The sequence below is a fragment of the Eubalaena glacialis genome, chromosome 12 (assembly GCF_028564815.1).
Source record: "Eubalaena glacialis isolate mEubGla1 chromosome 12, mEubGla1.1.hap2.+ XY, whole genome shotgun sequence".
In the NCBI taxonomy this organism is placed as follows: Eukaryota; Metazoa; Chordata; class Mammalia; order Artiodactyla; family Balaenidae; genus Eubalaena; species Eubalaena glacialis.
This window is the reverse complement of record NC_083727.1, coordinates 45,888,516-45,895,354: the sequence shown is the minus strand read 5'-3', so window position 1 is coordinate 45,895,354 and position 6,839 is coordinate 45,888,516.

The following is a 6,839-nucleotide window of genomic DNA, read 5'->3' as shown; positions in this document are numbered from 1 at the left end:
GATGATTCGTTGTCTATTCAGGTATTCAACAGATGCAGGCACATCAAGTTGTTTGTGGAGCTTTAATCCGCTGCTTCTGAGGCTGCTGGGAGAGATTTCCCTTTCTTTTCTTTGTTCGTACAGCTCCCGGGGTTCAGCTTTGGATTTGGACCCGCCTCTGCATGTAGGTCGCCTGAGGGCGTCTGTTCCCCGCCCAGACAGAACGGGGTTAAAGGAGCAGCTGATTCGGGGGCTCTGGCTCAGTCAGGCCGGGGGAAGGGAGCGGTACGGAGGAGGCGGGGCGAGCCTGCGGCGGCAGAAGCTGGCGTGACATTGCAGCAGCCTGAGGCACGCCGTGCGCTCTCCCAGGGAAGTTGTCCCTGGATCACGGGAGCCTGGCCGTTGCGGGCTGTACTGGCTCCCGGGAGGGGCGGTGTGGAGAGTGACCTGTGCTCGCACACAGGCTTTTTGGTGGCGGCAGCAGCAGCCTTAGCGTCTCATGCCCGTCTCTGGGGTCCGCGCTGATAGCCGCGCCTCACGCCCGTCTCTTGAGTTCGTTTAAGCGGCGCTCTGAATCCCCTCTCCTTGCACGCCGCGAAACAAAGAGGCAAGAAAAAGTCTCTTGCCTCTTCGGCAGCTGCAGACTTTTTCTCGGGCTCCCTCCCGGCTAGCTGTGGTGCGCTAGCCCTTTCAGGCTGTGTTCACGCCGCCAACCCCAGTCCTCTCCCTGCGATCCGACCGAAGCCCGAGCCCAGCGGCTGAGCAGACAAGCCTCTCGGGTTGGTGAGTGCTGCTCGGCGCCGATCCTCTGTGCGGGAATCTCTCCGCTTTGCCCTCCGCACCCCTGTGGCTGCGCTCTCCTCCGTGGCTCTGAAGCTTCCCCCCTCTGCCACCCACAGTCTCTGCCCACGAAGGGGCTCCTAGTGTGTGGACACCTTTCCTCCTTCACAGCTCCCTCCCACTGGTGCAGGTCCCGTCCCTATTCTTTGTCTCTGTTTTTTCTTTTTTCTTGTGCCCTACCCAAGTACGAGGGGAGTTTCTTGCCTTTTGGGAGGTCTGACGTTTTCTGCCAGCGTTCAGTGGGTGTTCTGTAGGAGCAGTTCCACGTGTAGATGTATTTCTCATGTATCTGTGGGAAGGAAGGTGATCTCCGCGTCTTACTCTTCCGCCATCTTGCCCTGACTCCCTGAGAGGTAATCTGATTTTTTTTTAAACCATATCATATTATTGCTATTGACCTTGGGTGAATTTTCCCATTAATTTATTAATACGTAAATGAGATATAATACCTATCCTTAATTACTTATGGAACTGTTCTAAGGATTACAAGAAAATGTAAATCTAAGTTTTTCATAGCTGTAGAATCTGTACATTAGTATTATTATTTTCTATTTTATTAAAATAATTCATGCAATTTGGTAAGTCAAATAAAGTTATCTCTAGCATATTTTTTAAATATCTATATAATTAGAAACATTTTTCCACATTACGTTGGGTATGCTATACACCACAAATTATTCTTCCTTAATATTGAATAATATTTATTAATTGTACCTATTTGAATCAAATAGGTTTGTAATCTACTAGGCAACATGATAGACACTAAGAATGCAGATTTAAGTAATATAGAATTCTCTGTAGTCCCCATAACTCATGCAAAAACTGATGTGTAAAACTTAGTGTGAAAGTTAATCACTAACCAACCAGATAGCCACATGCAAAAGAATGAAGTTGGATTCTTACACCATTTACAAAAATTAACTTAAAATGAGTCAAAGACCTAAATGTAAGAGCTAAAACCTATAAAACATAGGAATAAATTTGTATAACTTCAGATTCACAATGGTTTCTTAGCTATGACAACAAAACCACAGGCAATAAAAGAAAAAATAGATAAGGTGGACTTTGTAAACTTTAAAAACTCTGTGTATCAAAGGACACTATCAAGAAAGTAAAAAAAACAATACACAGAATGGGAGAAAATGTTTGCAAATCTTATGAGTCTAATATCCAGAATATATAAAGTATTCTTACAACTCAAAAACAAAAGGGCACACAATGGACTTAAGCAATGGGTAAAAGATTTTAATAAACATTTTATTTTCAAAATATATATACAAACAGCCAACAACCACATGAAAAGATGCTCAACATCATTAGTCATTAGGGAATCACAAATCAAAATCACAAGACACTAGGATGACTAGGATAATAATTTTTTTAAATGATAATAACAAGTGTTTTCAAGGATGTAAAGAAATTGGAACCCTTGAACATTGTTGGTGGGAATGTAAAATAATGTAGCTGCTATGGAATACAGTTTGGTGGTTCCTCAAAAAATTAAACGTAGATTTACCAGTGACTCAACAATTCCACTCTTAGTTATATAACCAAAATAACTGAAAACAGATGTTCAAACAAAAACTTGTTTCAGAATTTTCATAACAGCAATATTAATAGTGAAAAGGTCCATCAACAGATGAATGAATAAACAAAATATGGTATATACATACGATGGAATATTATTCAGCCATTCAAATGAATTAAGTGCTCATACATGTTACAATATAGATGAACCTTAAAAACATTATGCTACTGAAATAATCCAGGGACAAAAGACCACGTATCATATTATTCAATTTATGTGAAATGTCCAGAATAGTTAAATCTATAGAGATATCAAATAGATGAGTGATTATTTTACAACTAGGGGAATAAGGGGTTAAGGGGATGATAGCTTAAAGATAGAGTTTCTCTGTTTGGTCATGAAAATTATCTAAAATTGACTTATAATATAGTGCATACGATGTTCATCATATTTACATTTTTCCTATATTAAAGCACTCCACATGATACTTTACAGAGTTTTAGCTACAAATAAAAATTTTCTCAAAATTATTATATTTTTAATTCAGAAAGCTGGAGCTCCAGTGTTTTCAAGAGTTAATGGAATTTAAATTTATTTTCTATAATCTGATTCAACGTTTTAGTAGTCTGATTTTGTCACTTGTAATTTTATAGAAAATTGTTATGAGATTACACAATATTCAGTTAACAGTAAAAAAAATGGCCTTAGGCACTTTTTCAGATAAGCAAGGTAATAACAAAAGGCAGTAAACATATTGTGAGTTTCTAATTACATAAAAACTGTCCGGCTTTTCCTCAGTGTAGATATGAAAGAATTATTAATATTCATTACATTTGCACACGTGTACTCTGGGAGTGTTTAGACAACCTAAATGCAGTCTACACACTAGGTCTCAAAAGAATTGGAATGAATCTGTGTCTCTAAAGGAGGTACTTACAGGGAAAGATGATGTTTGCATTTGTAACAATAATGTTCTTTTTACATTTATACTCTGAAACAAAAAGCTGTTTGCTTCTTTTATTAACTATTTAAAATTTATAATAAAATAAGGAAAACTAATAAGGAAAAAAAATGGTCCCTCTTACATGTTAGCCCCTAAATAGAGTCTAAACATATATTTATCTTAAAAAGGGTCTTGTCCTTTATTCTGTTCTGAGTTTATGTTAACATGTACCCTTCCGGGAGGATATTTAAAAATAGAGATAGTAATACAAAAGGAATTCCAATAGCTCTCAAGATAATATTGTAGAAGGAAAGAAAAAATCCCGACACTCTCTGAGAGCTTATTTGTATTCAGTTTCACAGGCCTTTGAAATTGCTCAGGTAACAGATAGGTCTGCTCCTGTGTTCTGAGGCCTAATATCCTAGAATTTCATAAAGGTCTGCACAGAATAAGTTCTAGAGATGCAAGTCCTACCACCGAAAGGTTCTTGTTGCTAATTTCCACTGTGACACAAACATTAGATTAACCTCAAAATTTGCCCCAATTATTTCATAGTCCATCTCAGAGCCAAAAATTTACTCATGGCTATTCAGAAAATTCCTAAGTATAATGAAGAAAAGAGAGGAGTGGTATTCATTGTGTTTTTGTTGTTTTCCCTGGCAGTAGTATTTATTTTAACTGGTAAATTAAAACTATTTCTGAGGTCAAAGTGACATTTTTATCCCACTGGTCTACTCTACTTCCTCTAACTCATCAAAGTATTGTAGCAGCAAGAAAAATAAAGTAAAATAAAATAAGACCATAACTCCAATCAAAGTCAATGAATGTATTCTGCCAGATACTGGGGAATGTTGCCCAAACAAAGAATAAAGCTGCAAGGTGACCAACAGGTCCCTCTCACCCCAGCTGGAAGCAATTTTTCTAATATTAATATTGGCAGTTAGGAAAGAATATCTCTATTGATTCTTTGATTAGAGTGAAGAGAACTGAGGTTGAGTGGCCTGAGGCAGAAATGAGAGTTTTCCCTCTAGGGACCCAGCGTGACAATTCAGAACAGCAATGGAAGTGGAGTTGAAAAATTAAATTGTGCTGTCAAGTCATTTATTTTTCTATAATCTAGCCCCTTAGCCAAAGGAAGTTGCCAGGAGTAAATGTCATAGAAAAAGGCCAGGCAGGTAATGAACATGATGAAGAGAAACTTTGAACTAAAGCACTTAGCCATGAGCCATGCTGACACCCTTAATGCCAAAAGCTTTGGAGGAGACTTTCTCCCTGGGCAAAGGAAATGATAGATTTGGTAAGAGGCATCAAAGCTGATGTCAGCACAGCAGATTTCTGGAGCTCTGTCTCCCTCCTTTCCCCAACCTGCTTTTCTCAAACATATACCTAGCACCATTCAAAGATGAATAGAAATATGAAAGAAATCAAGAGGGACGCTGTACTTAAAGATTGGCAATTTTTTTTCCTCAACAGAAGATGAAAACGATGAACAAAAGCACATGAAGTACATACATCACAAGAGGAATTACCTAAGAGTACCAAGGAAAAATGTAGGTAATTGTTTTGTCATAGAATCAAAGAAGTTGGCAACAGCATGATATTTCCAGAAACAGGCTCAAAGAAGAAACTATAAGTTACAGAAGGATAGCACAATGGCAGAAATCAGGAAAGGAATAGAAAAAAAAGAAAAGAAAATACAAACACTGTCAAAATGAAAGGCACATCAGAAGTAAACAAAAAATATTGGGGCATAAATGGCAAAGTAAATGAAATATAAATGTATTAATTTCCTAATTTTCTCAAATAAGTATTCAATAATATGATATGAAGAGAGAATACATGTATGAAATAATCACTCTAACATTAAATGTTTTTCACAATATTTTTTATAGCCTAGTAAAGCTAATGAATTCCTTAATTCAACTTCTATTTTTATACTGTTAAATTTAAGTAAATTAATATTAATGCTTCTGATTAAAAATAACATGTAGGGACTTCAAGTTTCTTACATATAAAGACCTTGGAAGTCATTGATTCCATCTTTACAGTAAGAAACAAATGGACAAATTATAAATCAATGGTTTTTCTTGGACCCTTTGTGAACCAGTCCCACAGGCTTCTCCTTCACAAAGAGCCTCTTTGCCAGAGAACTATTCAGAAACTCTCTCCAGTAGGAGGACTATAATTCCTTTCCTCCAGCTCATCCAGCCCTCCTTTGTCACCTAAGAGGGGAAAAATAATCAATGGCGGACCAGGCTTCAAGGAATTAGATTGGGAATGCTGCAGCCAGAGTAGGCGGCAGGGAGAAAAATATTTTACCAATGGAGGAGAGTCTGAAACACTTGTGAAGACCACAGCCCCAATATGCAGGCCACCCTAAAGACTTAATTGAAAAATCACAGAATGCCCCTGCCCTCCACCACTCTTCTAAGGAAGCTCCAAGATAACCACAGTATACAACAGCTGCAAGACTGTAAGAGCTGCAAAGTACAAGAGATATCCTAAAAGCAGTACCAAAGGAAGGAAGCCCTAAAGCCAAGAGGGGAAAAAAAACAAGATCACTAGTGGAATTTTAAGCCTCAGCCTATAACAACAATAAACGTTAAATAAACCCACTCCTAGTAACGTAAATTGTGATGCTAAAGGCCTATTTTCCTCAGTTCCTGTACCCCAATACAACATGCCTCTTGATTTTCAACAAATATTACAAAGCTTGCCGAAAGGCAAGAAAAAACACAGTCTGAAGAGACTTAACATATAACACTAAACAGGAAGCAAATGTTAATATCTTTTTTAAAGGAAAGAACATTTTAATAAATGTCAGACTAATACTGATCCCAACATACATACAAGTCATTTCTCTCCATGGGAGGGAAAGGAAGAAGGAATTGAGTGGTGAAAACAGGGGCATATGTTCCATTCCCAGCACTCCAGTGAGACAGCAGGCATGTTGTAGTGAGTTTCCATTTGGGTGTCCAAGGGGGAAACATAAAGAGATGAAGAGAGAATGTGGAATCTTCTTCCCTGCAGTTATCTTCAAGCTAAAATTCTTCATATCTGTTTTAATTGCTGCTCTCTTTGAAAAATCAGGTTTGTGGATTGTCAGACTCTAGAACAATAGATTATCTTTTTTTAAAATTGCCTTTTATAAAAGTCTATTCAAATCCAATTTACTAATTTCAAATTTTCTATGATTTTTTCCTCCATCAGGTACTTACAATTTTAAGAAGCAAGTTTATATCACACAAAAACTCAGTATTATTATTTTAGTTGTATATTTAAGGGTCTTTAAAAATTGAAACAAAAAAAAAATTGAAACAATAATTATAAATAATATTAAGGTATATGTTATAAAACTCACACAAAATCCCGTATTTTAATTACAAAAATAATTTTAATTTTACGGATATCTCCTAGCCTTTTAGTGTAAATCAGTTTATAAAGTTGGAATTGTAGGGTCCATATCACTTGGTTATCTTCTATTTTAATTAATATATCATTTTCAAAACATATAGTCTTTCTTGTTAAATTTTTGAATAGACTTTATAA